Here is a 16,228-nt window from a genome sequence, read left to right on the forward strand (position 1 = left end):
AGATTATTATTAAGGTGTTAACTATGAATTCTTTACCCTCTGAAGTAACAGAGCAGATAAAAACAAATTAAAAAAAAAAGTGAACAATGATTTATTTTTTTGAGATGACTCCAGAGTCCATGAGTGAGGTTTCTTTAAATAGAAGTCAGAAATTTGACCTATACTTCTAGACTCAGAGAGTACCATCTTGGAATAAACTTTCTGCTTTTATTTTTCTTTTGTCATGTTTTACTTGGTAATCAAGGTCATTTAAACTTGATCCATTTTCCTTAGCAAAGTGTTAGTTTATGACAAAGCAGATTTTATGGAGCTTTTGATCTATAGAGTTTTGTTAGCTTGTGGAAAGCCCAAACTCCCATTAGGAATACAGATTAAGAGAGGTAAAAAGTCTATGAAAACATAAAAATTAAACATTGAAATAGTGCTGGGCATTTCCAGTTGCAAATATCCTTTGTAAGAAATTTATAAAATCATAATTTAAGAACTAATTTTACATTATGGCCAACTTTCCCAATGTCATAGTATTTTTAAATATTACAAATATAAGTAGATTTTCAGGTCATAACATTTAATCCTTAATGAAACAAAAACAATATAACTTTGAATAAATTATTGAAGTCTTCTAAGTTTCCTGTAACATAAAAATGGTGATTATAATAGGAACTTACTCCAAAAGGTTGTTGTAAAGATGAAAGTGACGCCAGGGGTACCTGGGTGGCTCAGTTGGTTAAGCGTCTGGTTATTGGTTTCAGCTTGGGTCATGATCTCCGTGTTCATGAGTTTGAGCCCCACATCTGTGGACAGTGTGGAACTTACTTGGGAATTCTCTCTTTCTCCCTGTCTCTGCCCCTCCCCTCCTCATTCGTTCTTTCTCTCAAAATAAATAAACTTAAAAAATTTTTTAAATGATACAAAAAATCACTTGCAGAAGTCTCAGTAGTAGTAGCAGTTAGTGGTAGTAACTGTTACCACTCTACGCTGTGAATAATATACATAGGTGTCTGTGTGTATGTACACACACACCTATGACTACATATGCTATATCTCTAGATCCATGTATCTATACAGATATGAATCCCTACTTCTTTATTAATTCCTTGATAGACACTTAGGTTGTTTCCATGTCTTGGCTATTATGAATAATGCTGCAAAAACATGGGGGTGCAGATATCTTTCTGATATCCTGTTCTCATTTCCTTTGCATATGTACTCAGAAGAGGGATTGCTGTTTCGTTTGGTAGGTCTATTTTGCATTTTTTGAGGAACCTCTATGATGTTTTCCCTAGTGGTGATCAAATTTATATTAACCACTAACAGTGCAAAAGGGGTCCTTTATCTCATTATCCTTTCCAATATTTACCTGTTGTCTTGATAGTCATTCTAACAGGTGTTTGGTGATATCTCGTTTTGATTTGTGTTTCCCCTGATGATCAGTGATGAGAACATTTTCATATACTTGTTGCTCATGTGGATGTCGTCTTTGGAAAAACATTTATTCTTCCACTCATTTTTAAATCAGAATATTTTTTGATATTTAGTTGTGTGAGTTTTTACCTTGTCTAATGTTTGATTTGCAAATATTTTCTCCCATTCTGTAGATAGTGTTGATTTTTTTTTTTTCGTGCAGAAACTTTTTAGTTTTGTGTAGCCTCAGTTGTTGGCTTTGCTTTTGTTGCTTGTGCTGTTAGTGTCATGTTTTTGAAACAAATCCTTTCTTAGACCAAGGGGAAGGAGCTTCACTATGTTTTCTTATAGAAGTTTTACAATATCAGGTATTTGCAGTGTGAGATTTAAGTCTTTAAACGATTTGGAGTTCAATTTTTTAAGTGGTATAAGATGGCTTCAATTTGATATTTCTGCCTATGGTTATCCAGTTTTCCTAGCACCATTTCTTATATAGACCATCCTTTCCCAAATGTTTGTTAGCCATGTATGGAGTCTTTATGTCTGAGCTCTCTATTCTGTTCCATTGGTCTGTGTGTCTATTTTTATGCCATCACCATATTGTTTTGATTACTGTAGTTTTGTAGCATATTTTGAAATCAGGAAGTGTGATGCCTGTGGCTGTTCTCCTTTCTCATGTCTGCTTTAGCTCTTTAGGGTCTATTGAGATCATGTGATTTTATCATACATTCTATTAATTTGGTGTATCACATTTATTGATTTATGTATGTTGAACTCGCACTGCATCCCACGGATAAATCTCACTTGGTCATGGTGTAGAATCCTTTCAATGTGTTGTTAAATTCAGTTTGCTACTGTTGTGTTCAGAATTTTTGCATCAATATACATCAAGGATATGGGTTTCTGTATATGTTTTCTTGTAGCGTTCTTCTCTAACTTTGGTATTAGGGTAATGTTCACAAGTAAATGACACTATCCTGAACAACTATTAGTCAAAGAGGAAATTAAAGAGAATTTTTAAATATCTTGAGACCAACAAAAGCAAAAATACACCATACCAAAACTAATGGGAGGTAGCACAGGCAGTACTAAGAGGGATATTGACATCATTAAATGCCTACTTTAAAAAAGTAACTTTCTATCTCAAAAAATAACTTTATATCTTAAAGAATAAGGTAAAGAACAAACTAAGCCAAATATTTTGAAAAGAAAATAACAATGATCTAAGCAGAAAACAATGAAAAGTTTAACTGACCTTTTTTATTGTCATTTTAGTATCTAAGTGTTGGTTTCTTGGAAAAAAAAAGAATTGACAAATCTTCAGCTAAACTAAATAATAAAAAAAAAGTTATGACTCAAATAATAAATGCAAGAGGAGACATTGCCGTGGTTACCTCAGAAATAAAAAGGGTCATAAGGAACTATTAGGAAATCCTGTACACCAACAAATTGGATAACTTAGAAGAATTAGATAAATTCCTAGGAATATACACCTTATAAAAAATGAATCAAGAAGAAATAGAAAGCATGAGCAGGGCAGTAACAAATAAGATTGATTCAGTTATCACAAACCACTCACCAGGGAAAATCCCAGGACCAAATAGAAACACAGGGGAATCCTAAACACTTAAAGAATAATTAATACCAATCCTTCTTCAACTCTTGCAAAAAATTGAATTGGACAGAATACTTCCAAACTTACTTTATGAGGCTATTATTACCAGGATGCCAATAACAGACAAAGGTGTCACAGGAAAATGTTGGATCAATATCTCTGATGAACCTAGATGCAAAATCCTCACTGAATTACTAGCAAACCAAATTCAACAAGACACTAAAAAGATTATACACCACGAACAAGTAAAATTTGTTTCTGAAGTGCAGTGATGGTTCAACATACTGAATCACTCAGAATGATGTACCACATTAACAGAGTGAAAGATAAACACCTGATCATCTCAATGGATGCTGAAAAAGCAGTTGATGAAATTCAACATCTGTTTAGGACAAAAGCTCTGAACAAAATACGTACGAAAGGACATTTCCTCAACACTACAAATGTCATTTATGGAAAAGCCCAAAGCTAGCATAATCAATGATGAAACACTGAAAGCTTTTCATCTAAGATCTACTACAAAACAAGAATACCCTCTTTCAAAACTTGTGTTCAACACAGTACTAGAAATCCTGCAAAGCAAAGTCAGACAAAAAAAAATATCCAAATTGAAAAGGAAGAAGTAAAATTATCTGTATTTATAGATGGCATGATGATAAATATGCAGAATACCCTAACAATTGTACCAAAACATTGTTAGACCTGGTAAGTTAAGTAAATTTATAGGGTAGAATATCAATACAGAAAAAAATCAGTGAAGTTACATATAAAACAATGAACTGTCCAAAAAGGAAATTTAAAAAAGCCACATTTATGGGGTGCCTGGGTGTCTCAGGAGGTTAAGTGTCCAACCCTTGATTTTGTCTCAGGTCATGATTTCAGTTTGTGAGATTGAGCCCCATATCGGGCTCTGCAGTTGTAGCACATGGAGTCTGCTTGGGATTCTCTCTTTGTCCCTCTTTCTTCCCCTCCCCTGCTTCCACACTCACTCACTCTCTTTCAAAATAAATAAACATTAAAAAAATTCACAATAGCAACAAAAATAAATAAAATACACAAAACTTAAAGAAGTGAAAGAATTTTATATTGAAAATGATAAAGCCCTGATTCGGAAAACTAAAGAAGACATAAATATGTGGAAAGATATCCTGTGTTCATGGATTGGAAGAATTAATGTTCAAGTATCCAAAATGACTACAGATTCAATGCTAACTCCATCAAAATCTGAATGATAATATCCTTCAAGAGTATAATACAATATCACAACTAGGATATTGATATTGATACATTAAGATATGCAACATTTCCAAACTCCTTAAGAGTCCTCATTGTTGGTCTTCTAGAGCCACAGCTACTTCATTGTTCCGTTTACGCTGTTCTTAAGCAACCACAAATCTCTTCCTCATTTCTATAATTTTGTCATTTCAAGAATGTTACGCAGATTTGGATCATTCACTGTATTTTTCCACAACAAAATTTTCTGAAAATTCACCCACGTTTTTGTGTGTATCAATACAGTGTCTGTTATTATTGCTGAGTCATGTTACATGGATGCAAAACATTGTGACTAACCATTTGCCCATTAAAGAATATCTGTTTGGGGTGACTGGGCGGCTCAGTCAGTTAAGTGTCCAACTTCAGCTCAGGTCACGATCTTGCGGTGGGTCCGTGGGTTTGTGCCCGTGTTAGGCTCTGTGCCAACAGTTGAGAGCCTGGAGCCTGCTTCAGATTGTGTGTCTCCCTCTCTCTCTGCCCCTCCCCAATTAAGTTCTGTCTCTTTCCATTTCTCCAAAATAAATGTTAAAAAAAAAAATGTATATATCTATTTCGTTGCTAGTTTGGGGCTGTTAAGAATATAGCATAAAAATTTGTAAGCAGGTTTCTATACGAACATAAGTCTTCATTTCTCTGGGATTACTGCCCAGAAGTACCACTGCTGGCTTGTAATTTCATGGTGTGTGTGTGTGTGTGTGTGTGTGTGTGTGTGTTTAAAGAAACTTCCAAACTCTCCAATGTATTTGTATTATTTTCTATTCCCACCCACGTCATATCTTGTGATCCAGTTTCTCACTGTCCTTGCCAGCATATAATATTTTTATTTATTTTTTTTAACTTATTCTGGTTAGTGTGTAGTAATATTTCAGTATGGTTTTAATTAGAATTTCCCTAATGAGTAATGATGATGGACATACTTTCCTGTGGTTATTTGCCATTTGTTCATAAAATGTCTGTTTATGTATTTTTCCCATTTTTTTAATTGCATTGCATGGTTTCTACTGTTAAGTTTTAATGGTTCTCCATATATTCTAGATACTAATGCCTTGTGAAAAATGTGGTTTGTAAATCTTTTATCCCTGTGTGTAGCTTGTCTTTTTATCTTCTTAAAAAAGGTCTTTCATAACAATTTTTAATTTGTTTTTTTTTTATTTCAGAGCAATTGTTTTTTAAAATTTTGATGTAGTATAATTTGTGATTTTCTTTTATAGATAGTATTTTTAGTGTCAGGTCTAAGACCTCTTTACATAGCACTAATCCCAGAGATTTTCTTCTATGTTCTTTTCCAAAAATTCTATAGTTTAATGTTTTACATTTAAGCTCATAATCCATTGGGAAGTTATTTTTGTATAAGCTGAGAGACTGTTTTTAGGCTCTGGTTGTTCAAATGCTGTTGTACCACATGTCTGAAAAAAAAGGTTAAGCATGCAGGTCTCTTTGTGGGTCTCTGTTACATCTATATATTTCTCCCTCTGCCAATATACATGGTCTTGGTTAATGAACTATGTATAGAAAGTCTTGTAATCAGGCACAGAAAATCCTCACATTTTATTCTTCGTTTCCAAAATAGTTTTGGCTATTTTAGTTTTTCTGCCTCCCCATATGCATTTTAGAATAATCTCTTCAACATTTAAGTAAATACATACATAGATAGATGTTTGGGATTTCAGGACTGTATTAAGCCTACATGTCAATTTGGGGACTATGTATATATTCACTGTACTGAGTCTTTCACATCATGAATACATTGTCTTTTCTTGCTTTATTTCATTGGGTAGATCTCTAAAATTATATTTAATATAAATGATGATGGAGAGCATCCTTGTCTTATTCTCAGCCTAGAGGTAAAGCATTTAGTCTTTCATCATCAAGTATAATGGTAGTTGCAGGTTTTCGGTAGATGCCCTTTATTAAGGAAATTTTCCTCCATTTCTATCTTGCTGAGGGTTGTTTTTTTTTTTTTAATCATAAATGTATGTTGAGTTTTATCAAATGCTTTATGTGCACTGTTTTATACAATCATGTTTTGTTCTTTAGCATGTTAATATAGTAGATTCCATTGTTTGATTTTCAGATTCTGAATAAGCATTTCATCCTTGGAATTCATTCCCACTTGGTCATGGTGTATAACACTTTGGTATGTTGCTAAATTTTATTTGATAATATTTTGTTATGAAATTTTGCATATGTATTCATTATAGGTATTTGTATATAGTGGTGGGGGGTTTTCATTTTTTGTTTTTTTGGGGTTTTTTGGGGGTTTTTTTTGGCTGGATTTGGTAACAGGGACCTATTACCTTCACGAAATGAATTGGGATTTGTTCCCTCATGTTACGTTTTCTTTTTCCCCCGCAGAAGAGATTGTGTAGAATTGGCGTTATTTCCTCTTTGTTGGATAGAATTTTCCAGTGAAGTCATGTAGGCCTCCAGATTTCTTCATCAAACATTTAAAAATTATGAATTCAGTGCCCTTAATAGTTACAAGACAATTCAATTTCTCTGTTTCATATTCCATGAGTTGTAGTAGTGGGTGGCTTTTGAGGAATTGGCCTATTTCATCTAAGTTGTTCAATTGATGTATTCAGAGTAGTTTATACTATTCTCTTAACCTTTAGATGTCTTCAAAATGTGTAGTAGGAGATCCTATTTTATTTGTAATATTGATTATTTACATCATTGTTTTTAGTCTCGCTAGAGCTTTGTCAATTGTAGTGATTGTTGCAAAGAGCTAGGAATTTTAAAATTCCTTTTTCTCTTTTGGGTTTCTATTTTCAGTGTTGCTGACTTGTGCTCTTTATGATTTTCTTTGTTTTGAGTTTCTTTTGCTCTTCATATTCTAAGTTCTTGAGGTGAGAGCTTGGGTTAGTGGTTTAGGACTTTTTCTAATGGGTGCATCTATTTATTGCTATAAATCCCCCCCCTCCCCGATTGATTTAGTTGTGCCACACTAATTTTAATGTATTTCATCTTGACTCTCATTTCAATATATTTCTTTTCCCTGAGACTTCCTCTTTGACTCATGGATTCATTACAAGTAAGATATATAGTTTTTTTTTTTAAGTATTGGGAGATTTTCCTTTTATCTTTGTGTTGTTGATTTCTTGTTTGATTCTATGATACTTGGATAAAACATTCCATATGATTTAAATTATTTTAAATTGGTTTAAATTTATTTTTTTATTTTTTTTATTTTGAGAGAGACAGAGACCATGTGAGTGGGGAGGGGCAGAGAAAGGAAGAGAGAATCCCAGGCAGGCTCCACACTGTCAGCTCAGATCCCACGTGAACCTTGAGCTCATGAACTGTGAGATCATGTTGTGAGCCAAAATCAAGAGTCAGAGGCTTAGCCAACTGAGCCACCCAGGTGCCCCTGTTTAATTTTTTTGTTTTGTTTTGTTTTTATGATTCAAGATAAGATCTTTCGGTATATGTTCTGTAGACATTTGGATATGTATTTTGTTGTCATTTGACGGGATGTTATAAAAACGTTGATTATATCCCATTAGTTGAGAAGTTGGTGTTGATTGAGCTCTTTTATATTCTTGTTGATTCTCTGTGTAGTTGGCCTATCAGTTCTTGAGAGAGAAGTGTTAATGTCCCCAGCTATAATTGCGGATTGGCTTATTTCTCAATGACTTATGCATCTGTTGGCATTTCCAAGTTGTCAGCTTCCTCAGGTCCAAGTCTAAGTAACATGTAGCAAAAACAAAACCCATAGAACTCATCATGATAATCCTTGGATCCTGGGGTCCTTAGCCAATCTGATTTCTTTTAGCAACATTTTATAGTCATCTTATATTTGTTTTATATAATATGTCCAGGGTTTTTAGTTGTATTTAGTGAGAGGAATAGGAAAAATATGCCTAATTCATCTTATTGAAGAGAAAGTCCATCTTTTTTCTTTTTATATTTCATCTCTGGTGTGCAAAAATCCCATAAAAATATATCCCTGTCATTTTAAGGTAGTGCTTCTCAACTTGGGTACAAGTTAGAATTACATGGGGATCTTTAAACATTACTTATAAGGTTATAACACCCCATAAACATTATTTTAGAATTTGGAGTTATTTCCTGGATATTGGGATTTATAAAAACTCTGCTTTAATCCAAATGGGAAGGAAAGGTGGAAGATCACTATTTTAAGTAAATATAAAGTAATTTAAGGATAGGACCGTAAGTACCCTGACATGATCTACCCTTTTGATTCAACTACCCTTTTGAATCTCTTCCATCCATGAGCTTTTAGGTTAATACCTGAATTAACAGAATCTCATCACACAATCTGAGCCACTGACTGATGGGTACTTGTTGGTATTATATCATTGTTTTCATTCTTGAGAGAAAAATATTTATGTAAAAATCTACATATAGAAACATCAGCAATGTGGTAGAATAGGAGAATACTTATCTCCCTAATCCCATGGACACACCAAATATTCAGTTGCACGTAGATCAGTACCCTCTGACAGAAGTCCTGAAACCAGTTGAGAAAATTCTACATACCCACATTGAAATGGGTAGGAAAAACTGAGAAATACTCAGGCCATAAATCCTACCCTTAGCACAATGCATTATAGTCGGGAAGGAATCCTAACTCCCAGCTTCTCCCTGAGGACCAAAGGTTTTGGACCACACATCTAGTGTCACCTGAGAGACTTCTAAATCATATGGCTCAGAGAGCCACTTGAGTTTGGCATTTTTGGGTTCTGGAGCACAACAGAATACAAATGAGCTGTTTTTAAACAATTATATTCTTGGAAAATATATAAAATTACTACTAGGTATATGAAAAAATGCTCAATACCATTAATCATCAAGGCAGTGCAAATCAAAACCACAATGAGCTTTCCCCTCACACCTGTTAAGATGGCTGTTATTAAAAAAGCCAAGAGTTGCTTTGGCCAGAATGTGAAGGGAAGGAAACCTTCTTGCACTGTTGATAGCAATGCAAGTTGGCACAAACATTATGGAAAACAGTATGAAGTTTTCTCAAAGAATTAAAAATAGCACTACCATATGAATCAGTGATCTCACTTCTGAATATATATCCAAAAGAAGTAAAATCTCTATCTCAGATATCTGTACTCTTTGGTTTTTGCAGGTTATTTGAGGTTCAGAATAACCAAGATATAGCAGGAAACAACCTATATATAAACAATATATCTAAATTATATGTGTGTGTGTGTGTGTACATATACACACAATGGAATATTATTCAGCCTTAAAAAAGAAGGAAATCCTGCTAGTTAAAAGAACAGGGATAAACCTGGAGGACATTATGTTAAAGAAACCAGACACAGAAGACAAACTTTGAATTATCATATGAATGTGCAATATTAAAAAAAAATTAAACATGAGCCAAATTCATGATAACAGATAGCAAAATAGTGACTACCTGATGCTGGAGCATAGGGGAAAAGGGGAGATTTAAAAAAAAAAATAGAAGGTGTTTGCTAGGGCCTTATGGGAGTGGGTTATAGGGATTTATTGTTTATTGGGGACAGACTTCAGTTTGCAAGATGAAAATTGTCATCTTGTGAAAGATTCACAACTAGTGACAGTTGCACAAAAATAGAAAAGTTCTTAATACCAGAGATGTCTTTACTTACAAAAGGTTAGGATAGTAAGTTTGACCTTCTGTGTATTTTAGCAGAATATAAAAATGCATACATATTCCCTTGTTATAATTTGATGCGTGGTTTGGTAACTGTGATTTTCCTAACATTTCTGAAAATTGCATTTAATTTTTGGAGCTAAATGAATAAATTTCTGAGAATATGGATTGTTTAAAAATGTAAAGTCTCAAAGAAATGAAAATTGTTTCTATCATCTCTTTTTTTGACGTATCTGCTCAGTATCCAAATATTCATTGCTCTTTACACTCTGATGTCTTTGGTACCCAAAAGATCTTTTGAAGTTGAAATGTTAACAGCAAGACTTTGATCCTATAATCAGGGGGAAATGTCCTATAAATGTAATGCTGCTGGGCTCTGAGCTTTGGCATAAGTAATATAAATCCTTTGTTCTTGATAATGTTTTGGTGATGTTGACCCCCCCCCTTTTTTTTTCTCACAGTGAATAACTATAGTGAGTGCTTGGTGTATACTTTTGTATTAGCAGTCTATCTAATATACATTTTTTTCTCTTCTCAGTTGGAGAATAATCAGTAACATTCAGATTTTACGTAAGTTAAGATAATGCTAGTAATACAACAGAAACTTTGAAATCTTAGTGGTTTAAAAGATATTTGAAGTTCATTTTCTCCTAGTAAAGTTCCAATTTTGGCTCTGCACAAGTCACTTAGAGACCCAATCTGATAGATTTACCATTTTCAACAAGATAGCCTTAAAGATTCCCTACAATAGGAGAAGGGGGAAAAAAGAGCAGAGAATTAGGCTGAAAATTATATTTAATAAGCTGATCCTTGGAGGGTATACATTCCTCATACCCACATTCCATTACTCAGAAATCCCAGCTATATACCCACACCTAAATAAATGTATTTATCAGCTAGTCAGTCTCTCACTTGTCCTGATATGTATATTGTCTAATTTTACATTCAAAACATTCCAGTAAAATCACATTTTATAGATGAGTAAACTGAGCCTTTGAGAAATTAATACCCTGAACTACAACAGTTAGAAATGGGAGCTCAAGATTTTCTACCTCTAAAATACATGATTTCAGGTTTGGAACTTCCATTTTGAAAGCTGTTTAACCAAAGAAAAATGAGCTAAAAGAAGTTACTCAATAATTTCAATTCACTAAAAATTAAAAACTTTTGTCCTTTGTGTAATATTAAGATTTATGTAATATTTCCACTAATATTTTCTTTAATATGATAAAATAAATCACTCAAAACTACAACCTACACGCAAACTTTTTCTCCATGTAAAACTACTGAGGCTGATTCAAAATGTTCTGGCCTTTAAGACACGTGGTTGCCTTTACTCAATCAAGGCAAAAATGCAAGTAAAGGAAACTTGTCAAGGTATTGAAATTTGTCAGTTTATTTTCACTCCCAAGAAAAAAGGATGGTACACTAAGAAAAAAAATAACATAGTTTAACATAGTTAATGTAAAGTGAGATTTTGAAATCATGGTCTTAGGAGTCACAAATCAAAGTTTCTGTCGGAATAGTTAGAAAAAAGAATTAGCTGAAAAAGATGGCTCATTTTGTTATTGGTAATAAACAATAACTCAGTTATTTGTGGTCACTAAGGAGAGGCATAAATATAACTATTTGAGTGTTAACTATGCTCAGAATATACTGAAAGGTGACTTTATATTTACTTTATAGTTGTAGCTTAATTGTGATAACTGCACATAAATCTTTAGTAAAAAATATGCAATATACTAAACACAGTAGTGAAGACCGTTTTTCATTGTTCTTCTATCAAACACAAATGACACACATTTGAGGGTGAAGTGACACCCTTCCCTACCAGCATTCCTATAGAATATTCCAGCAATCCTATGAAGTCACCCACCAATAAAACTTTGGAATAAGTAACTCAGAAATGACTGTAAAGTTCATAAACATAAACCCAAAGTTGTCATTTCTGAACCTTTTCTGTCTGTCTGCCTGTGTGTGGGAGGGGGGAGATTTCATGTTGCATGTAAATGCCATTAGCTTAATCAATCAGTCTGTTTAGGATTAAATATTGAGCTGAGGTAACATGATATTGAGGGAGAGAGAGAGGAAGGAAACCAACTAAAATATGTTAGACAAATTCATTTCCATAGAGCTCTGGGTGGAAATTAGGTCAAGTCAGGATCTTACTGCTTTTCATAAGAGAGGAAATAAATTATATAGTTGAAACATTTGCAGTTTCTTTTAGAATTCTAATTTGCAAGGAAAATTCTTACATCGTAGCTACTGTACCCTTTATACCAGTATCTGTGTTTTATTTGCATATTTAAATTGACAAAAGTGAAACCTCATAAAAAATACTTTATAAAATTATTCTTCACACTTGGTTAGTTAAATAGATTGTGGCAGAAAGATGCCTAGGTAAAATTTGAGCAAACAAGACTGTAACACTCAACTAGCCTGTGGCTTCCACAAATCCACGAGCCTATTTAGTGTTCTGAGATTTAGAAAAACAACAACCAAAAAACCTACAATTTAAAAGTTATTTAAAAAGTAAAGTTAAATATAAGTTCACCACTTTGTTTTCATGTGTTCATGTCTGGTTTGAAGAAATTTTAATCTCACATGAAAGAAGTTTAAAAAAAAAGGATACAGAAAACATGCAAACCACCACAGGGACTAGCTTGGCCATTATTCCAACTCAGTGTTCTCAGTATGTTTTCTATCTCAAGTGTACATATGAAACAGCAGTCCATTCCTTTTTTATACCTTTTTCATAATTTGTATGTTTAAGAACCAAACTTCTTGCAATAGCCATTTTCCCATTTCTAACTTGTTTAACTTTCTGGGAGATAAGTGATTATTAGATCAGTTTTAACCAATTTTGAAAGAATCAACACAATTGTTGAGTAGTAAAAAGTTATCTAGCTAAGGTCTTAAAACCAAAGGAAAGTGAAAATAGGACGAATTTTTAAAGGTAACATAACAAACCCAAGGACTACCTAAGTAAGTCTATAACAAAGAAATTTTGAGTCTAATTTCTCCGTAGCTTCTAAAAAAGGAGTTACATATAGAAAGTATAAATGAAGAGGTGAAACTCCAAGTTTGTCTATTCACTTAATCAGAAGAAGAAAAGAACATTGACCTATTTTAAATGCAGGGCAAAGGACAGTGAATTTTCATGTATGTTAGCGTGTTTTTTTTTTTTTAAACAATACGAACGTGTGCACTGTGGCTTTATTCAGATGACAAGAGTTACTCACAGTCTGTGGGATGCGATACAATTTTTGCTTATAAGCCAGCCTTAACTTCTAAAGATACATGTATAGTTTGTCATGTCTTTTGTCCATTTTATAATGGAGTTTTTCTTTCTTTTTACAATTCTTTTTTATTTTGAACTTTAGAGTTATTTCCATATTGCAGATACTATTCCTTTGTAGGATATATGGTTTGTAAATATTTACCCCTAGTCTGTATCTTGACTTTTGATCTTCATGAGGTTTTTCACAGAGCAAAAGTTTGTCACTTTGATGAGGTCCAATTCATTTTTTTTATGGATACAATAAGAACTACTTGCCAAACCATTGACTTGGAAATAGAATAGAATTTAGTGATTCATCACTTACATATAACACCCAGTGCTCCTTCCAACAACTGTCCTCCTTAATGCCTCTTTCCCATTTAGCCTATCCTCCTACCCAAAACCCCTCCAGCAAACCCTGTTTGTTCTCTGTTTTTAAGAGTCTCTTATGGTTTGTCTCCCTGCTAGTTTTTATGTTATTTTTGTTTCCCTTCCCTTACGTTCATCTGTTTTATATCTTAAATTGTACGTATGAGTGAAGTCATATGTTATTCGTATTTCTCTGACTTATGTCACTTAGCATAATACACTCTAGTTCCGTCCAAGTTGTTGCAAATAGCGAGATTTATTCTTTCTGATAGCCGAGTAATATTCTGTTGTATATATGTACCACATATTCTTTATCCATTAATCTATCGAAGGACATTTAGCCTCTTTCCATGCTTTGGCTTTTGTTGATAGTGCTGCTGTAAACATTGGGATTCATGTGCCCCTTTGAAACAGCACTTCTGTATCCTTTTGGAAAAATACCTAGTAGTACAATTGCTGGGTCATAGGGTAGTTTTATTTTTAACTTTTTGAGGAAACTCCATACTATTTTCCAGAGTGGCTGCACCATTTTGCGTTCCCACCAGCAGTGTAAAAAGCTTCCTCTTTCTCCATATACTTGTCAACATCTGTTGTTGCCTGAGTTGTTAATTTTAGCCATTCTGACAGATGTAAGGTGATATATCATGTGGTCTTGATTTGTATTTCCCTGATGATGAGCGATGTTGAGCATTTTCTCATTTGTCTGTTAGCCATCTGGATATCTTCCTTGGAGAAGTGTCTATTCATGTCTTTTGACCATTTCTTCACTGGATTATGTGTTTTTTGGATGTTGAATTTGATAGATTTTGAATACTAATCCCTTATTTGTTATTTCATTTGCAAATATCTTCTCCCATTCCGTCCCTTGACTTTTAATTTTGTTGATTTTTGTTTCCCTGTGCAGAAGCTTTTTATCTTGATGAGGTCACAATAGTTCATGTTTGCTTTTGTTTCCGGGCCTCTGGAGACATGTCAAGTAAGAAGCTGTTGCAACCAAGGTCAAAGAGGTTGCTGCCTGTTATCTCCTAGGTCTTAAATTTAGGTTTAGGTCTTTCATCCATTTTGAATTTATATTTTTGTATGGTCTAAGAAAGTGGTCCAGGTTCATTCTTCTGCATGTTGCTATCCAGTTTGCCCAACACCATTTGTTGAAGAGATTTTTTTCTTTTTCTTTCGTTTTTTTTTGTTTGTTTGTTTGTTTGTTTTTTTGTGTTCATTTTTCATTTCATTAGTGTTCAGTTTCATTTTTGAGAGAGAGACAGAGTGTGAGAAGGGGAGGGGCAGAAAGACAGGGAGACACAGAATCCAAAGCAGGCTCCAGGTTCTGCGTGAGCAGCACACAGCCTGATGTGGGGCTCGAACCCCCAAACTATGAGAGCATGACCTGAGCCAAAGTCAGATGCTTAATCACTGAGCCACCCCAGCACCCCTGAGACTGTCTTTTTTCCATTCGATATTACTTCCTGCACTGTCAAAGATTAGTTGGCCATATGTTTGTAGGTCCATTTCTGGGTTCTCTGTTCCATTGATCTATGTTTTTGCTTTTTGTGCTAGTACCATACTGTCTGGATGATTACAGCTTTGTAATACAGCTTGAAGTCCAGAATTGTGATGCCTCTAGCTTTGGTTTTCTTTTTTTAGGATTGCTTTGGTTATTCAGGGTCTTTGCTGGTTCCATTCAAATTTTAGGATTCTTTGTTCTAGCCCTGTGAAGAATGCTGGTGTTATTTTGATAGGAATTGCATTGAATATGTAGATTGCTTTGGGTAGAATAGACGTTTTCACAATATGTTTTCTTCCAATCCATAAGCATGGAATGTTTTTCTCGTTTTTTTTTGGGGGGGGGGGCGGTCTTCAATTCCATTCATAAGTTTTCTGTAGTTTTCAGTTTAGAGGCTTTTCACCTCTTTGGTTAGGTTTATCACTTGGTATTTTATGGTTTTTGGTGCAGTTGTAAATTGGATCTATTCCTTGATTTCTCTTTCTGCTGCTTCATTATTGGTGCCTAGAAATGCAACTGATTTCTGTACATTGATTTTATATCCTGTGACTTTGCTGAATTCATGGACCAGTTCTAGCAGGGTTTTTTTTGTTAGAGTCTTTTGGTGTTTCCACATAGAGTATCATGATATCTGTTAAGAGTGAAAGTTTGACTTACTCCTACTCAGAATATTCCCTTTTGTATTTCTTTGGTGTTGGTTGTGATTTCACTTCTTTCATCTGATTTTATTTGGGTTCTTTCCTTTTTTTTTTTTTTTCTTTTTATTAATCTGGCTAGGGATTTATCAATTTTGTTAATTCATTCAAAGAACCAGCTCCTGGTTTCATTGGTCTGTCCTACTGTTTTTGTTTTGTTTTGTTTTATACCATTGATCTGTAATCTTTATTGTTTACCTTCTTCTGCTGTTTTTGGCCTTTCTTTGCTGTTCTTTTTCCAGCTCTTTAAGGTGCAAAGCTAGGCTGTATATTTGAGAACTTTCTTCTTTCCTTAGGAACACCTGGATTGCTATATCCTTTCCTCTTAGGACTGCCTTTGTTCCATCCCAGATGTTTTGGACTGTTGTGTTTTAATTTTCTTTGGTTTCCATGTACTTTATAATTTCCTCTTTAATTTTTTGGTTAACCCATTCATTCTTGAGTAGGATGTTCTTTATTCTCCAAGTATGCATGG

This window comes from Acinonyx jubatus, chromosome D4 (assembly GCF_027475565.1).
Source record: "Acinonyx jubatus isolate Ajub_Pintada_27869175 chromosome D4, VMU_Ajub_asm_v1.0, whole genome shotgun sequence".
NCBI lineage: Eukaryota > Metazoa > Chordata > Mammalia > Carnivora > Felidae > Acinonyx > Acinonyx jubatus.